Genomic DNA, 22,673 nt, shown 5'->3' on the forward strand with positions numbered 1-22,673 from the left:
ATATCACATACAGGTGTTACCTAAAAATGGAAACAAACGAAGATATTTCCACAGAGAAAGGCAATCACAGATTCAGTACAAAAACTTATGCTTCGCCAAATGGAAAGGTGTGAGGATTGGATACACTACCATATTGAGGTTAACGGAGAGATACCAACACATGTGAAATATATAATCACCAAAGATCTACGGAATACCAAGGGAAGACTACTCAACATTGTGTCATAACCTACATGGGAAAAGGATCTGAAGAAGAATAGATATATGTATATGTGTGAAAGAAGCACATCTTGCACACCTAGAACAAACAAAACATTGTAATCAAGTTTGCTGTGATAAAAAATAAAAATTAAGTTAAAACTACGAACAAGAAGTAATGAGACATAAACTTAAAGGGCTTTTTCCTGGCACATTCCATTCTAATTTACAACCTAGAACACCACTTCCAGTAAGGCTCTGTTGCCCTAGTAACCAGATTTGGTAAAGGAGAAATGCTGCCGCCTTGTGGCCCATTCCCGCAAGAGCAGCTTTTAACCCACAGCTCATGGTCACTTAATATTCACAAGGACTCAGGCCTGTAAAGGACACCTGCCCTCAAAATTGTGCTGAGGTAGGGAATGGATAAAACAATTCAAAACAGGCAAAATTTTCAAGAAGATAGTATGAAGAGGTAAGTTTTACTCACTCTCTTTTGAAAAAAAGGAGAATGGATAAAAGCTCAACCTCAGGAAGTATTAGACTCATGCAATCTAATCTACAAAAAGTTTTCAACTCACACCAGTCGACTGACCATCAGCAAAAAGCCTACAAACAATCAATGCTGAAGAGGTTTTAGAGAACTGTGTACCCTCTAGCTGCTGGTGAGATGTAAAGTGGTTAACAGCCAATAATGAGAACAGAAAGGAGCTGCGTTTAAAGGAAAAAGTGAGGTACCATTCAATCCAGCAGGCGCACCAATGGGCCTCTCACCTGAGAAGACCAGAATCAAGAAGACCCGGGCTGCAAAAGCTGCACTGCAGCCTTATTCACAATAGACAAGACAGTGAAGCAACCAAAATGTCCATCAACAGATGAAGGGATAAAGAAGAAGTGGTCCATGTACACAATGAATACTAGCCATGGAAAACCATGAAACACTGCTCTTTGAGGCACCATAGATGATCTTGGAGATAATCACAGAACATGAGGGAAGTCGGAAAGCAAAAGTCCTATATCCTATGAAATCACTTATAGGCGTTATCTAATAACTGACACAAATGAACATATTTCCACAGGGAAAGGCAATCACAGACGTATAAAAAAAAACTATGCTTACCTAAAAGGAAAGGTGGGGGGAATGGATAAATGAAGATTAGCGTTACCATCTGTATACAAATTCATATTATATACATATATCAAAAAGACCGACCATATAGCAAGGGAGGTTTACGGAACACTCTGTAATAATTTACATGGGAAGAGGATCTCTACATAAATAGATATATATAATGTGTAAATGAACCAGAGTGTGTACACCTTGGACAAACAACATTCGAACCATTACCCCAATGTAAAAAATTAAAACAACGAACTAGAAGTAATGAGACATAAACTTATGGGTGGTTTTCCTGGCACATTCCATTCAAATTTACAACCTAGGTAAACGACTTCCAGAACGGCTCTGCTGCCCTAGTACCCAGATTGGGGAATGGAGAAATGCTGCCTCCTTGTGGCCGTTTCCCACAACAGCAGCTTTAAACCCACTGCAAAAGGTCACTAAATATTCACCAATTCAGTTCTGTAAATGACACCTGCCCTCCAAAAAATACTGAGGTCGAAAATCCACCAAAAAATTCAAGAGTCCAACCTTCCAAAAAGACAATTTGAAGAGGTAGATTGTACTCACACTTTTTTTTTCTTTTTTCTTTTAACACAAAAGAAAAAGGCGTGGAAAAATGATGAATTTTAGGAATTTTTAAAGACATGTCAACCCAAATTACAAAAACCTATCAGCTCACACCAGTCAGAATGGCCCTCGACAAAAATGCTGCAAACAATAAATGCTGACGTGATTGTGGAGAAATGAGTACCCTCGATTGTAAGGGGGACGTGGTAAGAGCCACTAATGAAAGCACAATTGAGGTGCCTTGAAAAGGTAACATTGAGCTACCATACCAGTCAATCAATCATACCCACTGCTGGGTGTATCACCTGAGAAAATGAAAATCCAAAAGTCACAGGCTGGCAATCCTGCACTCCAGCAATAGTTACCATAGGCAACACTTGGAAGCAACGAAAACGTCCATCAACAGAGGAATGCACCAAGAAGAAGTGGTCCATGTACACAATGGAATATTAGCCATGGAAAACATTGAAGCACTGCTCTTTGAGGCACCATACATGAGCCTGGAGATAATTACAAAACATGAAGTAGGACGGAAAGCAAAAGACCTATATCCTATAATATCACTTATGGCATTATGTAATAACTGACACAAATGAACATATTTCCAAAGAGAAAGACACTCACGGGCTTAGAAAACAAACTATGCTCATCTAAAAGGAAAGGAGGGGGGAATTGATAAATAAAGAATAGTGTTACTATACGTATACAAATACATATTATATACATGTATCAAAAAGACCAAACATATAGCAAGGGAGGTCTATGGAACACTGTAATATTTTACATGGGAAGAGGATCTGTACATGAATAGACATACATAATGTGCAAATGAACCAGATTGTGTACACCTAGGACAAACAATATTCTAATCTTTACTCTGATTAAAGAAATTTAAAAAACCAAGAAGAAGTAATGAGACATAAACTTATGCGGCTTTCTCCTGGAAAATTCCATTCTCATTTACAACCTAGGACAACGACTTCCAGAAAGGCTCTGCTGCCCTAGTACCCAGATTGGGGAATGGAGAAATGCTGCCTCCTTGTGGCCATTTCCCACAACAGCAGCTTTAAACCCACTGCGAAAGGTCACTAAGTATTCACCAACGTGCAGTTCTGTAAATGACACCTGCCCTCCAAAAAATTTCTGGGGTCAAAAATGGACCAAAAAATTCAAAAGAGGGCAACCTTCGAAGAAGACAATTTCAAGAGGTATATTATACACACGGTTTTTCCTTTTAAGTGAAAAGAAAAAGGCGTGTGAAAATGATAAAATTTAGGAATTTTGAAAGATACGCAAACCGAAATTACAAATACCTATCAGCTCACAGCAGTCAGAATGGTCATCAGCAAAAATGCTGCAAACAATACATGCTGAAGGGATTGTGGAGAAATGTGTACCCTGAGCTCTAAGGGGGACGTGGTAAGAACCATTACTGTAAACAAAATGGAGGTGCTTTGAAAAGGTAAACATTGAGCTACCAGTGAATCAAGCATACCATCTGCTGAGCCTATCACCTGAGAAAATGAGAATCAAAAAGTCACAGGCTGGCAAACCTGTACGCCAGCATTACTTACCATAGTCAACACATGGAAGCAACAAAAATGTCCATCAACAGAGGAATGCACCAAGAAGAAGTGGTCCATGTATACAACGGAATAGTACTCCAGTAAAAATTATAAATTAAATTTAAAAAACAAACAAATGTAAGGAGACATCAGCATCTGTGGGTTTCTCCGGGCACATTCCACTCTAACTGATAACCGAAGAGCACTACTGGCTGGTAGGTCTGTTTCCCTAGTACCAGCGTGGGGAACGTAGAAAGGCTGCCGCCCTCTGGCCGTTACCTGCAAAAGCAGGTTTAAAGCTTGAGTTAATGGTCACTTCATATGAACTAGTACTGCAGGGCTGTAAATGAAACCTGCCCTCAAAATGTCTTGAGGGAGGTAATGGCCAAAATATTTCAAAAGGTGACACATACTTCAAGTAAACACTTTGAAGAACTAAGCTCTAATCACAGCTGGAAAAATAAAAAGCACATGTCTTAAAGCTCAATTTCAACACATTTTGAGACACATGCAAATTCAACCACAAAGAGGTATCAGCTCACACCAGTCAGAATAACCATCAGCAAAAAACTACAAAGAATAAATGCTGAAGGTGCTGCGGAGAAGTGCATACCCTCAACTTTACGTGGGACGTAACCTGGAAAGAGCCACTAAAGAGAACAGAATGGAGGTGCCTTTGAAAGGTAAACATTGAGCTACCATATGATCCAACAGACCCATTCCTGGAACAATAACCTAAGAAGACAGAATTGGAAAGACACAGGCAGGCAAATCTGCATTGCATAGTATTACAATAGCCAAGATATGGAAGTAACCAAAAAGTCCACCGACAGATGGGTGGACAAAGAAGAACTGCTACATGTACACATGGAATATGAGCTAGCGAAAAAATGAAACAATGCCATTTGCAGCACCATAGATGAGTCTAGAAGTAATCACGCAACTTGTAGTAAGTGAGACAGCGAAAGACACATATCCTATCATATCACATACAGGTGTTACCTAAAAATTGAAACAAACGAAGATATTTCCACAGAGAAAGGCAATCACAGATTCAGTACAAAAACTTATGCTTCGCCAAATGGAAAGGTGTGAGGATTGGATACACTACCATATTGAGGTTAACGGAGAGATACAAACACATGTGAAATATATAATCACCAAAGATCTACGGAATACCAAGGGAAGACTACTCAAAATTGTGTCATAACCTACATGGGAAAAGGATCTGAAGAAGAATAGATATATGTATATGTGTGAAAGAAGCACATCTTGCACACCTAGAACAAACAAAACATTGTAATCAAGTTTGCTGTGATAAAAAATAAAAATTAAGTTAAAACTAGGAACAAGAAGTAATGAGAACTAAACTTAAAGGGCTTTTTCCTGGCACATTCCATTCTAATTTACAACCTAGAACACCACTTCCAGTAAGGCTCTGTTGCCCTAGTAACCAGATTTGGTAAAGGAGAAATGCTGCCGCCTTGTGGCCCATTCCCGCAAGAGCAGCTTTTAACCCACAGCTCATGGTCACTTAATATTCACAAGGACTCAGGCCTGTAAAGGACACCTGCCCTCAAAATTGTGCTGAGGTAGGGAATGGATAAAACAATTCAAAACAGGCAAAATTTTCAAGAAGATAGTATGAAGAGGTAAGTTTTACTCACTCTCCTTTTAAAAAAAGGAAAATGGATAAAAGCTCAACCTCAGGAAGTATTAGACTCATGCAATCTAATCTACAAAAACTTTTCAACTCACACCAGTCGACTGACCATCAGCAAAAAGCCTACAAACAATCAATGCTGAAGAGGTTTTAGAGAACTGTGTACCCTCTAGCTGCTGGTGAGATGTAAAGTGGTTAACAGCCAATAATGAGAACAGAAAGGAGCTGCGTTTAAAAGGAAAAAGTGAGGTACCATTCAATCCAGCAGGTGCACCAATGGGCCTCTCACCTGAGAAGACCAGAATCAAGAAGACCCGGGCTGCAAAAGCTGCACTGCAGCCTTATTCACAATAGACAAGACAGTGAAGCAACCAAAATGTCCATCAACAGATGAAGGGATAAAGAAGAAGTGGTCCATGTACACAATGAATACTAGCCATGGAAAACCATGAAACACTGCTCTTTGAGGCACCATAGAAGATCTTGGAGATAATCACAGAACATGAGGGAAGTCGGAAAGCAAAAGTCCTATATCCTATGAAATCACTTATAGGCGTTATCTAATAACTGACACAAATGAACATATTTCCACAGGGAAAGGCAATCACAGAATTATAAGAAAAAACTATGCTTACCTAAAAGGAAAGGTGGGGGGAATAGATAAATGAAGATTAGCGTTACCATCTGTATAGAAATTCATATTATATACATATATCAAAAAGACCGACCATATAGCAAGGGAGGTTGATGGAACACTCTGTAATAATTTACATGGGAAGAGGATCTCTACATAAATAGATATATATAATGTGTAAATGAACCAGAGTGTGTACACCTTGGACAAACAACATTCGAACCATTACCCCAATGTAAAAAATTAAAACAACGAACTAGAAGTAATGAGACATAAACTTATGGGTGGTTTTCCTGGCACATTCCATTCAAATTTACAACCTAGGTAAACGACTTCCAGAACGGCTCTGCTGCCCTAGTACCCAGATTGGGGAATGGAGAAATGCTGCCTCCTTGTGGCCGTTTCCCACAACAGCAGCTTTAAACCCACTGCAAAAGGTCACTAAATATTCACCAATTCAGTTCTGTAAATGACACCTACCCTCCAAAAAATTTCTGGGGTCAAAAATGGACCAAAAAATTCAAAAGAGGGCAACCTTCGAAGAAGCCAATTTCAAGAGGTATATTGTACACACGGTTTTTTCTTTTAAGTGAAAAGAAAAAGGCGTGGGAAAATGATAAAATTTAGGAATTTTGAAAGATACGCAAACCGAAATTACAAATACCTATCAGCTCACAGCAGTCAGAATGGCCATCAGCAAAAATACTGCAAACAATACATGCTGAAGGGATTGTGGAGAAATGTGTACCCTGAGCTCTAAGGGGGACGTGGTAAGAACCATTACTGTAAACACAATGGAGGTGCTTTGAAAAGGTAAACATTGAGCTACCAGTGAATCAAGCATACCATCTGCTGAGCCTATCACCTGAGAAAATGAGAATCAAAAAGTCACAGGCTGGCAAACCTGTACGCCAGCATTACTTACCATAGTCAACACATGGAAGCAACAAAAATGTCCATCAACAGAGGAATGCACCAAGAAGAAGTGGTCCATGTATACAACGGAATAGTACTCCAGTAAAAATTATAAATTAAATTTAAAAAACAAACAAATGTAAGGAGACATCAGCATCTGTGGGTTTCTCCGGGCACATTCCACTCTAATTTATAACCGAAGAGCACCATTGGCTGGTAGGTCTGTTTCCCTAGTACCAGCGTGGGGAACGTAGAAAGGCTGCCGCCCTCTGGCCGTTACCTGCAAAAGCAGTTTTAAAGCTTGAGCTAATGGTCACTTCATATGAACTAGTACTGCAGGGCTGTAAATGAAACCTGCCCTCAAAATGTCTTGAGGGAGGTAATGGCCAAAATATTTCAAAAGGTGACACATACTTCAAGTAAACACTTTGAAGAACTAAGCTCTAATCACAGCTGGAAAAATAAAAAGCACATGTCTTAAAGCTCAATTTCAACGCATTATGAGACACATGCAAATTCAACCACAAAGAGGTATCAGCTCACACCAGTCAGAATAACCATCAGCAAAAAACTACAAAGAATAAATGCTGTAGGTGCTGTGGAGAAATGCATACCCTCACCTTTATGTGGGACGTAACCTGGAAAGAGCCGCTAAAGAGAACAGAATGGAGGTGCCTTTAAAAGGTAAACATTGAGCTACCATATGATCCAGCAGGCCCACTCCTGGACCTACAATCTAAGAAGACAGAATTGGAAAGACACAGGCAGGCAAATCTGCATTGCACAGTATTACAATAGCCAAGATATGGAAGTAACCAAAAAGTCCACCAACAGATGGGTGGACAAAGAAGAACTCCTCCATGTACAGATGGATTATTAGCTGGTGAAACAATGAAACAATGCCATTTGCAGCACCATAGATGAGTCTAGACGTAATCACGCCACTTGTAGTAAGTGAGAAAGCAAAACACACATATCCTATCATATCACTTTTAGGAGTTACCTAAAAGTGTACCCTACCCTAACCCGTACCCTAACCTGTACTCTAACCCGAACCCTAACCCTAACCCTAAACTACCCTTGACTGCTTCTCTCTCCAGCACATTTCCTAAGCACTAGTGTTTTAAGGAACAGGTTAAAAAGAAAATCCTAATGTGATTTCTTTATAATGTGTGTGTTCTTTATCTTATCCTAGTGTCTAAAAGCTTCTCCATGGCTGGACCTCAAATAATATTCCTTTACGTACTAAGTGGTATCTAGAGAGTGGGATAGGTTTAATAAATACCCTAACCCTAACGTGTACCCTAACCCTAACGCGTACCCTAACCCTAACCCATCACCTAACCCTAACACGTAGCCTAATCCTAACCCATACCCTAAACCTAGCCCTAACCCTAAAACTAACCCTAACCCTAACCCATACCCTACGCCATACCCTCACGCGTACCCTAAGCCGTAACCTAACCCTAACCCTTACCCTAACCCTAACCCTAAACTACCCTTGACTGCTTCTGCCTCCAGTAGATTTCCTAAGCACTAGTGTTTTAAGGAACAGGTTAAAAAGAAAATCCTAATGTGATTTCTTTATAATGTGTGAGTTCTTAATCTTATCCTACTGTCTAAAAGCTTCTCCATGGCTGGACCCCAAATAATATTCCTTTATGTGCTAAGTGGTATCTAGCGAGTGGGATAGGTTTAATAAGTACCCTAACCCTAACACGTACCCTAACCCTAACCCATAACCTAACCCTAACACGTACCCTAACCCTAGCCCTAAACCTAAAACTAACCCTAAACCTACCCATACTCTACACCGTACCCTCGCCCGTACCCTAAGCCGTACCCTAACCCTAACCCCAACCCTAACACTAACCCTAACCCGTAACCTAAGCCGTACCCTAACCCTAAACCTAACACTAACCCTAACCCTAACACTAACCCTAAGCCTAACCCTTGACTGCTTCTGCCTCCAGTAGATTTCCTAAGCACTAGTGTTTTAAGGAACAGGTTAAAAAGAAAATCCTAATGTGATTTCTTTATAATGTGTGTGTTCTTAATCTTATCCTAGTGTCTAAAAGCTTCTCCATGGCTGGACCCCAAATAATATTCCTTAACATGCTAAGTGGTATCTAGCGAGTGGGATAGGTTTAATAAATACCCTAACCCTAACACGTACCCTAACCTTAACCAATAACCTAACCCTAACACGTACCCTAATCCTAAACCATACCCTAAACCTAGCCCTAACCCTAAAACTAACCCTAAACCATACTCTACACCATACCCTCGCCGTAGCCTAAGCCGTACCCTAAGCCTAACACTAAACCTAACACTAACCCTAACCCGTAACCTAAGCCGTACCCTAACCCTAAACCTAACCCTAACCCTAACCCTAACCCTTGACTGCTTCTGCCTCCAGTAGGTTTCCTAAGCACTAGTGTTTTAAGGAACAGGTTAAAAAGAAAATCCTAATGTGATTTCTTTATAATGTGGGAGTTCTTAATCTTATCCTACTGTCTAAAAGCTTCTCCATGGCTAGACTCCAAATAATACTACTTTACGTGCTAAGTGGTATGTAGCGAGTGGGATAGGTTTAATAAATAACTTAACCCTAACACGTACCCTAACCCTAACCCATAACCTACCCCTAACACGTACCCTAATCCTAAACCGTACCCTAAACCTACCCTTAACCCTAACCCTAACCCTAAGCCATACCCTACGCCATAGCCTCACCTGTACCCTAACCCGTACCCTAAGCCGTACCCTAACCCTAACCCTAACCCTAAACTACCCTTGACTGCTTCTGCCTCCAGTAGATTTTCTAAGCACTAGTGTTTTAAGGAACAGGTTAAAAAGAAAATCCTAATGTGATTTCTTTATAATGTGTGTGTACTTTATCTTATCCTAGTGTCTAAATGCTTCTCCATGGCTGGACCGCAAATAATATTCCTTTACGTGCTAACTGGTATATAGCGAGTGGGAAAGGTTTAATAAATAACTTAACCCTAACGCGTACCTTAACCCTAACCCATAACCTAACCCTAACAAGTATCCTAATCCTAAACCGTACCCTAAACCTACCCTTAACCCTAAAGCTAACCCTAACACATACCCTACGCCATACACTCACCCGTACCCTATCACCACTGGCTGGTAGGCCTGTTTCCCTAGTACCAGCGTGGGGAACGTAGAAAGGCTGCCGCCCTCTGGCCGTTACCTGCAAAAGCAGGTTTAAAGCTTGAGCTAATGGTCACTTCATATGAACTAGTACTGCAGGGCTGTAAATGAAACCTGCCCTCAAAATGTCTTGAGGGAGGTAATGGCCAAAATATTTCAAAAGGTGACACATACTTTAAGTAAACACTTTGAAGAACTAAGCTCTAATCACAGCTGGAAAAATAAAAAGCACATGTCTTAAAGCTCAATTTCAACACATTATGAGACACATGCAAATTCAACCACAAAGAGGTATCAGCTCACACCAGTCAGAATAACCATCAGCAAAAAACTACAAAGAATAAATGCTGAAGGTGCTGTGGAGAAGTGCATACCCTCAACTTTACGTGGGACGTAACCTGGAAAGAGCCACTAAAGAGAACAGAATGGAGGTGCCTTTGAAAGGTAAACATTGAGCTACCATATGATCCAACAGACCCATTCCTGGAACTATAACCTAAGAAGACAGAATTGGAAAGACACAGGCAGGCAAATCTGCATTGCATAGTATTACAATAGCCAAGATATGGAAGTAACCAAAAAGTCCACCGACAGATGGGTGGACAAAGAAGAACTGCTACATGTACACATGGAATATGAACTAGCGAAAAAATGAAACAATGCCATTTGCAGCACCATAGATGAGTCTACAAGTAATCACGCAACTTGTAGTAAGTGAGACAGCGAAAGACACATATCCTATCATATCACATACAGGTGTTACCTAAAAATGGAAACAAACGAAGATATTTCCACAGAGAAAGGCAATCACAGATTCAGTACAAAAACTTATGCTTCGCCAAATGGAAAGGTGTGAGGATTGGATACACTACCATATTGAGGTTAATGGAGAGATACAAACACATGTGAAATATATAATCACCAAAGATCTACGGAATACCAAGGGAAGACTACTCAACATTGTGTCATAACCTACATGGGAAAAGGATCTGAAGAAGAATAGATATATGTATATGTGTGAAAGAAGCACATCTTGCACACCTAGAACAAACAAAACATTGTAATCAAGTTTGCTGTGATAAAAAATAAAAATTAACTTAAAAATACGAACAAGAAGTAATGAGACATAAACTTAAAGGGCTTTTTCCTGGCACATTCCATTCTAATTTACAACCTAGAACACCACTTCCAGTAAGGCTCTGTTGCCCTAGTAACCAGATTTGGTAAAGGAGAAATGCTGCCGCCTTGTGGCCCATTCCCGCAAGAGCAGCTTTTAACCCACAGCTCATGGTCACTTAATATTCACAAGGACTCAGGCCTGTAAAGGACACCTGCCCTCAAAATTGTGCTGAGGTAGGGAATGGATAAAACAATTCAAAACAGGCAAAATTTTCAAGAAGATAGTATGAAGAGGTAAGTTTTACTCACTCTCTTTTTAAAAAAAGGAAAATGGATAAAAGCTCAACCTCAGGAAGTATTAGACTCATGCAATCTAATCTACAAAAAGTTTTCAACTCACACCAGTCGACTGACCATCAGCAAAAAGCCTACAAACAATCAATGCTGAAGAGCTTTCAGAGAACTGTGTACCCTCTAGCTGCTGGTGAGATGTAAAGTGGTTAACAGCCAATAATGAGAACAGAAAGGAGCTGCGTTTAAAGGAAAAAGTGAGGTACCATTCAATCCAGCAGGCGCACCAATGGGCCTCTCACCTGAGAAGACCAGAATCAAGAAGACCCGGGCTGCAAAAGCTGCACTGCAGCCTTATTCACAATAGACAAGACAGTGAAGCAACCAAAATGTCCATCAACAGATGAAGGGATAAAGAAGAAGTGGTCCATGTACACAATGAATACTAGCCATGGAAAACCATGAAACACTGCTCTTTGAGGCACCATAGATGATCTTGGAGATAATCACAGAACATGAGGGAAGTCGGAAAGCAAAAGTCCTATATCCTATGAAATCACTTATAGGCGTTATCTAATAACTGACACAAATGAACATATTTCCACAGGGAAAGGCAATCACAGAATTATAAGAAAAAACTATGCTTACCTAAAAGGAAAGGTGGGGGGAATAGATAAATGAAGATTAGCGTTACCATCTGTATAGAAATTCATATTATATACATATATCAAAAAGACCGACCATATAGCAAGGGAGGTTGATGGAACACTCTGTAATAATTTACATGGGAAGAGGATCTCTACATAAATAGATATATATAATGTGTAAATGAACCAGAGTGTGTACACCTTGGACAAACAACATTCGAACCATTACCCCAATGTAAAAAATTAAAACAACGAACTAGAAGTAATGAGACATAAACTTATGGGTGGTTTTCCTGGCACATTCCATTCAAATTTACAACCTAGGTAAACGACTTCCAGAACGGCTCTGCTGCCCTAGTACCCAGATTGGGGAATGGAGAAATGCTGCCTCCTTGTGGCCGTTTCCCACAACAGCAGCTTTAAACCCACTGCAAAAGGTCACTAAATATTCACCAATTCAGTTCTGTAAATGACACCTGCCCTCCAAAAAATTTCTGGGGTCAAAAATCGACCAAAAAATTCAAAAGAGGGCAACCTTCGAAGAAGCCAATTTCAAGAGGTATATTGTACACACGGTTTTTTCTTTTAAGTGAAAAGAAAAAGGCGTGGGAAAATGATAAAATTTAGGAATTTTGAAAGATACGCAAACCGAAATTACAAATACCTATCAGCTCACAGCAGTCAGAATGGCCATCAGCAAAAATGCTGCAAACAATACATGCTGAAGGGATTGTGGAGAAATGTGTACCCTGAGCTCTAAGGGGGACGTGGTAAGAACCATTACTGTAAACACAATGGAGGTGCTTTGAAAAGGTAAACATTGAGCTACCAGTGAATCAAGCATACCATCTGCTGAGCCTATCACCTGAGAAAATGAGAATCAAAAAGTCACAGGCTGGCAAACCTGTACGCCAGCATTACTTACCATAGTCAACACATGGAAGCAACAAAAATGTCCATCAACAGAGGAATGCACCAAGAAGAAGTGGTCCATGTATACAACGGAATAGTACTCCAGTAAAAATTATAAATTAAATTTAAAAAACAAACAAATGTAAGGAGACATCAGCATCTGTGGGTTTCTCCGGGCACATTCCACTCTAATTTATAACCGAAGAGCACCACTGGCTGGTAGGTCTGTTTCCCTAGTACCAGCGTGGGGAACGTAGAAAGGCTGCCGCCCTCTGGCCGTTACCTGCAAAAGCAGGTTTAAAGCTTGAGCTAATGGTCACTTCATATGAACTAGTACTGCAGGGCTGTAAATGAAACCTGCCCTCAAAATGTCTTGAGGGAGGTAATGGCCAAAATATTTCAAAAGGTGACACATACTTCAAGTAAACACTTTGAAGAACTAAGCTCTAATCACAGCTGGAAAAATAAAAAGCACATGTCTTAAAGCTCAATTTCAACGCATTATGAGACACATGCAAATTCAACCACAAAGAGGTATCAGCTCACACCAGTCAGAATAACCATCAGCAAAAAACTACAAAGAATAAATGCTGTAGGTGCTGTGGAGAAATGCATACCCTCACCTTTATGTGGGACGTAACCTGGAAAGAGCCACTAAAGAGAACAGAATGGAGGTGCCTTTAAAAGGTAAACATTGAGCTACCATATGATCCAGCAGGCCCACTCCTGGACCTACAATCTAAGAAGACAGAATTGGAAAGACACAGGCAGGCAAATCTGCATTGCACAGTATTACAATAGCCAAGATATGGAAGTAACCAAAAAGTCCACCAACAGATGGGTGGACAAAGAAGAACTCCTCCATGTACAGATGGATTATTAGCTGGTGAAACAATGAAACAATGCCATTTGCAGCACCATAGATGAGTCTAGACGTAATCACGCCACTTGTAGTAAGTGAGAAAGCAAAACACACATATCCTATCATATCACTTTTAGGAGTTACCTAAAAGTGTACCCTACCCTAACCCGTACCCTAACCTGTACTCTAACCCGAACCCTAACCCTAACCCTAAACTACCCTTGACTGCTTCTCTCTCCAGCACATTTCCTAAGCACTAGTGTTTTAAGGAACAGGTTAAAAAGAAAATCCTAATGTGATTTCTTTATAATGTGTGTGTTCTTTATCTTATCCTAGTGTCTAAAAGCTTCTCCATGGCTGGACCTCAAATAATATTCCTTTACGTACTAAGTGGTATCTAGAGAGTGGGATAGGTTTAATAAATACCCTAACCCTAACGTGTACCCTAACCCTAACGCGTACCCTAACCCTAACCCATCACCTAACCCTAACACGTAGCCTAATCCTAACCCATACCCTAAACCTAGCCCTAACCCTAAAACTAACCCTAACCCTAACCCATACCCTACGCCATACCCTCACGCGTACCCTAAGCCGTAACCTAACCCTAACCCTTACCCTAACCCTAACCCTAAACTACCCTTGACTGCTTCTGCCTCCAGTAGATTTCCTAAGCACTAGTGTTTTAAGGAACAGGTTAAAAAGAAAATCCTAATGTGATTTCTTTATAATGCGTGAGTTCTTAATCTTATCCTACTGTCTAAAAGCTTCTCCATGGCTGGACCCCAAATAATATTCCTTTATGTGCTAAGTGGTATCTAGCGAGTGGGATAGGTTTAATAAGTACCCTAACCCTAACACGTACCCTAACCCTAACCCATAACCTAACCCTAACACGTACCCTAACCCTAGCCCTAAACCTAAAACTAACCCTAAACCTACCCATACTCTACACCGTACCCTCGCCCGTACCCTAAGCCGTACCCTAACCCTAACCCCAACCCTAAGACTAACCCTAACCCATAACCTAAGCCGTACCCTAACCCTAAACCTAACACTAACCCTAACACTAACACTAACCCTAAGCCTAACCCTTGACTGCTTCTGCCTCCAGTAGATTTTCTAAGCACTAGTGTTTTAAGGAACAGGTTAAAAAGAAAATCCTAATGTGATTTCTTTATAATGTGTGTGTTCTTTATCTTATCCTAGTGTCTAAATGCTTCTCCATGGCTGGACCGCAAATAATATTCCTTTACGTGCTAACTGGTATATAGCGAGTGGGAAAGGTTTAATAAATAACTTAACCCTAACGCGTACCTTAACCCTAACCCATAACCTAACCCTAACAAGTATCCTAATCCTAAACCGTACCCTAAACCTACCCTTAACCCTAAAGCTAACCCTAACACATACCCTACGCCATACACTCACCCGTACCCTATCACCACTGGCTGGTAGGCCTGTTTCCCTAGTACCAGCGTGGGGAACGTAGAAAGGCTGCCGCCCTCTGGCCGTTACCTGCAAAAGCAGGTTTAAAGCTTGAGCTAATGGTCACTTCATATGAACTAGTACTGCAGGGCTGTAAATGAAACCTGCCCTCAAAATGTCTTGAGGGAGGTAATGGCCAAAATATTTCAAAAGGTGACACATACTTTAAGTAAACACTTTGAAGAACTAAGCTCTAATCACAGCTGGAAAAATAAAAAGCACATGTCTTAAAGCTCAATTTCAACACATTATGAGACACATGCAAATTCAACCACAAAGAGGTATCAGCTCACACCAGTCAGAATAACCATCAGCAAAAAACTACAAAGAATAAATGCTGAAGGTGCTGTGGAGAAGTGCATACCCTCAACTTTACGTGGGACGTAACCTGGAAAGAGCCACTAAAGAGAACAGAATGGAGGTGCCTTTGAAAGGTAAACATTGAGCTACCATATGATCCAACAGACCCATTCCTGGAACTATAACCTAAGAAGACAGAATTGGAAAGACACAGGCAGGCAAATCTGCATTGCATAGTATTACAATAGCCAAGATATGGAAGTAACCAAAAAGTCCACCGACAGATGGGTGGACAAAGAAGAACTGCTACATGTACACATGGAATATGAGCTAGCGAAAAAATGAAACAATGCCATTTGCAGCACCATAGATGAGTCTACAAGTAATCACGCAACTTGTAGTAAGTGAGACAGCGAAAGACACATATCCTATCATATCACATACAGGTGTTACCTAAAAATTGAAACAAACGAAGATATTTCCACAGAGAAAGGCAATCACAGATTCAGTACAAAAACTTATGCTTCGCCAAATGGAAAGGTGTGAGGATTGGATACACTACCATATTGAGGTTAATGGAGAGATACAAACACATGTGAAATATATAATCACCAAAGATCTACGGAATACCAAGGGAAGACTACTCAACATTGTGTCATAACCTACATGGGAAAAGGATCTGAAGAAGAATAGATATATGTATATGTGTGAAAGAAGCACATCTTGCACACCTAGAACAAACAAAACATTGTAATCAAGTTTGCTGTGATAAAAAATAAAAATTAAGTTAAAACTACGAACAAGAAGTAATGAGACATAAACTTAAAGGGCTTTTTCCTGGCACATTCCATTCTAATTTACAACCTAGAACACCACTTCCAGTAAAGCTCTGTTGCCCTAGTAACCAGATTTGGTAAAGGAGAAATGCTGCCGCCTTGTGGCCCATTCCCGCAAGAGCAGCTTTTAACCCACAGCTCATGGTCACTTAATATTCACAAGGACTCAGGCCTGTAAAGGACACCTGCCCTCAAAATTGTGCTGAGGTAGGGAATGGATAAAACAATTCAAAACAGGCAAAATTTTCAAGAAGATAGTATGAAGAGGTAAGTTTTACTCACTCTCTTTTGAAAAAAAGGAGAATAGATAAAAGCTCAACCTCAGGAAGTATTAGACTCATGCAATCTAATCTACAAAAAGTTTTCAACTCACACCAGTCGACTGACCATCAGCAAAAAGCCTACAAACAATCAATGCTGAAGAGGTTTTAGAGAACTGTGTACCCTCTAGCTGCTGGTGAGATGTAAAGTGGTTAACAGCCAATAATGAGAACAGAAAGGAGCTGCGTTTAAAGGAAAAAGTGAGGTACCATTCAATCCAGCAGGCGCACCAATGGGCCTCTCACCTGAGAAGACCAGAATCAAGAAGACCCGGGCTGCAAAAGCTGCACTGCAGCCTTATTCACAATAGACAAGACAGTGAAGCAACCAAAATGTCCATCAACAGATGAAGGGATAAAGAAGAAGTGGTCCATGTACACAATGAATACTAGCCATGGAAAACCATGAAACACTGCTCTTTGAGGCACCATAGATGATCTTGGAGATAATCACAGAACATGAGGGAAGTCGGAAAGCAAAAGTCCTATATCCTATGAAATCACTTATAGGCGTTATCTAATAACTGACACAAATGAACATATTTCCACAGGGAAAGGCAATCACAGACGTATAAAAAAAAACTATGCTTACCTAAAAGGAAAGGTGGGGGGAATGGATAAATGAAGATTAGCGTTACCATCTGTATACAAATTCATATTATATACATATATCAAAAAGACCGACCATATAGCAAGGGAGGTTGACGGAACACTCTGTAATAATTTACATGGGAAGAGGATCTCTACATAAATAGATATATATAATGTGTAAATGAACCAGAGTGTGTACACCTTGGACAAACAACATTCGAACCATTACCCCAATGTAAAAAATTAAAACAACGAACTAGAAGTAATGAGACATAAACTTATGGGTGGTTTTCCTGGCACATTCCATTCAAATTTACAACCTAGGTAAACGACTTCCAGAACGGCTCTGCTGCCCTAGTACCCAGATTGGGGAATGGAGAAATGCTGCCTCCTTGTGGCCGTTTCCCACAACAGCAGCTTTAAACCCACTGCAAAAGGTCACTAAATATTCACCAATTCAGTTCTGTAAATGACACCTGCCCTCCAAAAAATTTCTGGGGTCAAAAATCGACCAAAAAATTCAAAAGAGGGCAACCTTCGAAGAAGCCAATTTCAAGAGGTATATTGTACACACGGTTTTTTCTTTTAAGTGAAAAGAAAAAGGCGTGGGAAAATGATAAAATTTAGGAATTTTGAAAGATACGCAAACCGAAATTACAAATACCTATCAGCTCACAGCAGTCAGAATGGCCATCAGCAAAAATGCTGCAAACAATACATGCTGAAGGGATTGTGGAGAAATGTGTACCCTGAGCTCTAAGGGGGACGTGGTAAGAACCATTACTGTAAACACAATGGAGGTGCTTTGAAAAGGTAAACATTGAGCTACCAGTGAATCAAGCATACCATCTGCTGAGCCTATCACCTGAGAAAATGAGAATCAAAAAGTCACAGGCTGGCAAACCTGTACGCCAGCATTACTTACCATAGTCAACACATGGAAGCAACAAAAATGTCCATCAACAGAGGAATGCACCAAGAAGAAGTGGTCCATGTATACAACGGAATAGTACTCCAGTAAAAATTATAAATTAAATTTAAAAAACAAACAAATGTAAGGAGACATCAGCATCTGTGGGTTTCTCCGGGCACATTCCACTCTAATTTATAACCGAAGAGCACCATTGGCTGGTAGGTCTGTTTCCCTAGTACCAGCGTGGGGAACATAGAAAGGCTGCCGCCCTCTGGCCGTTACCTGCAAAAGCAGGTTTAAAGCTTGAGCTAATGGTCACTTCATATGAACTAGTACTGCAGGGCTGTAAATGAAACCTGCCCTCAAAATGTCTTGAGGGAGGTAATGGCCAAAATATTTCAAAAGGTGACACATACTTCAAGTAAACACTTTGAAGAAATAAGCTCTAATCACAGCTGGAAAAATAAAAAGCACATGTCTTAAAGCTCAATTTCAACGCATTATGAGACACATGCAAATTCAACCACAAAGAGGTATCAGCTCACACCAGTCAGAATAACCATCAGCAAAAAACTACAAAGAATAAATGCTGTAGGTGCTGTGGAGAAATGCATACCCTCACCTTTATGTGGGACGTAACCTGGAAAGAGCCACTAAAGAGAACAGAATGGAGGTGCCTTTAAAAGGTAAACATTGAGCTACCATATGATCCAGCAGGCCCACTCCTGGACCTACAATCTAAGAAGACAGAATTGGAAAGACACAGGCAGGCAAATCTGCATTGCACCGTATTACAATAGCCAAGATATGGAAGTAACCAAAAAGTCCACCAACAGATGGGTGGACAAAGAAGAACTCCTCCATGTACAGATGGATTATTAGCTGGTGAAACAATGAAACAATGCCATTTGCAGCACCATAGATGAGTCTAGACGTAATCACGCCACTTGTAGTAAGTGAGAAAGCAAAACACACATATCCTATCATATCACTTTTAGGAGTTACCTAAAAGTGTACCCTACCCTAACCCGTACCCTAACCTGTACTCTAACCCGAACCCTAACCCTAACCCTAAACTACCCTTGACTGCTTCTCTCTCCAGCACATTTCCTAAGCACTAGTGTTTTAAGGAACAGGTTAAAAAGAAAATCCTAATGTGATTTCTTTATAATGTGTATGTTCTTTATCTTATCCTAGTGTCTAAAAGCTTCTCCATGGCTGGACCTCAAATAATATTCCTTTACGTACTAAGTGGTATCTAGAGAGTGGGATAGGTTTAATAAATAACCTAACCCTAACGTGTACCCTAACCCTAACGCGTACCCTAACCCTAACCCATCACCTAACCCTAACACGTAGCCTAATCCTAATCCATACCCTAAAACGAGCCCTAACCCTAAAACTAACCCTAACCATAACCCATACCCTACGCCATACCCTCACGCGTACCCTAAGCCGTAACCTAACCCTAACCCTTACCCTAACCCTAACCCTAAACTACCCTTGACTGCTTCTGCCTCCAGTAGATTTCCTAAGCACTAGTGTTTTAAGGAACAGGTTAAAAAGAAAATCCTAATGTGATTTCTTTATAATGTGTGACTTCTTAATCTTATCCTACTGTCTAAAAGCTTCTCCATGGCTGGACCCCAAATAATATTCCTTTATGTGTTAAGTGGTATCTAGCGAGTGGGATAGGTTTAATAAGTACCCTAACCCTAACACGTACCCTAACCCTAACCCATAACCTAACCCTAACACGTACCCTAACCCTAGCCCTAAACCTAAAACTAACCCTAACCCTAAGCCATACCCTACGCCATAGTCTCACCTGTACCCTATCCCGTACCCTAAGCCGTACCCTAACCCTAACCCCAAACCTAACACTAACCCTAACCCGTAACCTAAGCCGTACCCTAACCCTAAACCTAACACTAACCCTAACACTAACACTAACCCTAAGCCTAACCCTTGACTGCTTCTGCCTCCAGTAGATTTCCTAAGCACTAGTGTTTTAAGGAACAGGTTAAAAAGAAAATCCTAATGTGATTTCTTTATAATGTGTGTGTTCTTTATCTTATCCTAGTGTCTAAATGCTTCTCCATGGCTGGACCGCAAATAATATTCCTTTACGTGCTAACTGGTATATAGCGAGTGGGAAAGGTTTAATAAATAACTTAACCCTAACGCATACCTTAACCCTAACCCATAACCTAACCCTAACAAGTATCCTAATCCTAAACCGTACCCTAAACCTACCCTTAACCCTAAAGCTAACCCTAACACATACCCTACGCCATACACTCACCCGTACCCTATCACCACTGGCTGGTAGGCCTGTTTCCCTAGTACCAGCGTGGGGAACGTAGAAAGGCTGCCGCCCTCTGGCCGTTACCTGCAAAAGCAGGTTTAAAGCTTGAGCTAATGGTCACTTCATATGAACTAGTACTGCAGGGCTGTAAATGAAACCTGCCCTCAAAATGTCTTGAGGGAGGTAATGGCCAAAATATTTCAAAAGGTGACACATACTTTAAGTAAACACTTTGAAGAACTAAGCTCTAATCACAGCTGGAAAAATAAAAAGCACATGTCTTAAAGCTCAATTTCAACACATTATGAGACACATGCAAATTCAACCACAAAGAGGTATCAGCTCACACCAGTCAGAATAACCATCAGCAAAAAACTACAAAGAATAAATGCTGAAGGTGCTGTGGAGAAGTGCATACCCTCAACTTTACGTGGGACGTAACCTGGAAAGAGCCACTAAAGAGAACAGAATGGAGGTGCCTTTGAAAGGTAAACATTGAGCTAGCATATGATCCAACAGACCCATTCCTGGAACTATAACCTAAGAAGACAGAATTGGAAAGACACAGGCAGGCAAATCTGCATTGCATAGTATTACAATAGCCAAGATATGGAAGTAACCAAAAAGTCCACCGACAGATGGGTGGACAAAGAAGAACTGCTACATGTACACATGGAATATGAGCTAACGAAAAAATGAAACAATGCCATTTGCAGCACCATAGATGAGTCTAGAAGTAATCACGCAACTTGTAGTAAGTGAGACAGCGAAAGACACATATCCTATCATATCACATACAGGTGTTACCTAAAAATGGAAACAAACGAAGATATTTCCACAGAGAAAGGCAATCACAGATTCAGTACAAAAACTTATGCTTCGCCAAATGGAAAGGTGTGAGGATTGGATACACTACCATATTGAGGTTAACGGAGAGATACCAACACATGTGAAATATATAATCACCAAAGATCTACGGAATACCAAGGGAAGACTACTCAACATTGTGTCATAACCTACATGGGAAAAGGATCTGAAGAAGAATAGATATATGTATATGTGTGAAAGAAGCACGTCTTGCACACCTAGAACAAACAAAACATTGTAATCAAGTTTGGTGTGATAAAAAATAAAAATTAAGTTAAAACTACGAACAAGAAGTAATGAGACATAAACTTAAAGGGCTTTTTCCTGGCACATTCCATTCTAATTTACAACCTAGAACACCACTTCCAGTAAGGCTCTGTTGCCCTAGTAACCAGATTTGGTAAAGGAGAAATGCTGCCGCCTTGTGGCCCATTCCCGCAAGAGCAGCTTTTAACCCACAGCTCATGGTCACTTAATATTCACAAGGACTCAGGCCTGTAAAGGACACCTGCCCTCAAAATTGTGCTGAGGTAGGGAATGGATAAAACAATTCAAAACAGGCAAAATTTTCAAGAAGATAGTATGAAGAGGTAAGTTTTACTCACTCTCTTTTGAAAAAAAGGAAAATGTATAAAAGCTCAACTTCAGGAAGTATTAGACTCATGCAATCTAATCTACAAAAAGTTTTCAACTCACACCAGTCGACTGACCATCAGCAAAAAGCCTACAAACAATCAATGCTGAAGAGGTTTTAGAGAACTGTGTACCCTCTAGCTGCTGGTGAGATGTAAAGTGGTTAACAGCCAATAATGAGAACAGAAAGGAGCTGCGTTTAAAAGGAAAAAGTGAGGTACCATTCAATCCAGCAGGCGCACCAATGGGCCTCTAACCTGAGAAGACCAGAATCAAGAAGACCCGGGCTGCAAAAGCTGCACTGCAGCCTTATTCACAATAGACAAGACAGTGAAGCAACCAAAATGTCCATCAACGGATGAAGGGATAAACAAGAAGTGGTCCATGTACACAATGAATACTAGCCATGGAAAACCATGAAACACTGCTCTTTGAGGCACCATAGATGATCTTGGAGATAATCACAGAACATGAGGGAAGTCGGAAAGCAAAAGTCCTATATCCTATGAAATCACTTATAGGCGTTATCTAATAACTGACACAAATGAACATATTTCCACAGGGAAAGGCAATCACAGACTTATAAAAAAAAACTATGCTTACCTAAAAGGAAAGGTGGGGGGAATGGATAAATGAAGATTAGCGTTACCATCTGTATACAAATTCATATTATATACATATATCAAAAAGACCGACCATATAGCAAGGGAGGTTGACGGAACACTCTGTAATAATTTACATGGG

The sequence above is a fragment of the Eubalaena glacialis genome, chromosome 8 (genome assembly GCF_028564815.1).
Source record: "Eubalaena glacialis isolate mEubGla1 chromosome 8, mEubGla1.1.hap2.+ XY, whole genome shotgun sequence".
NCBI lineage: Eukaryota > Metazoa > Chordata > Mammalia > Artiodactyla > Balaenidae > Eubalaena > Eubalaena glacialis.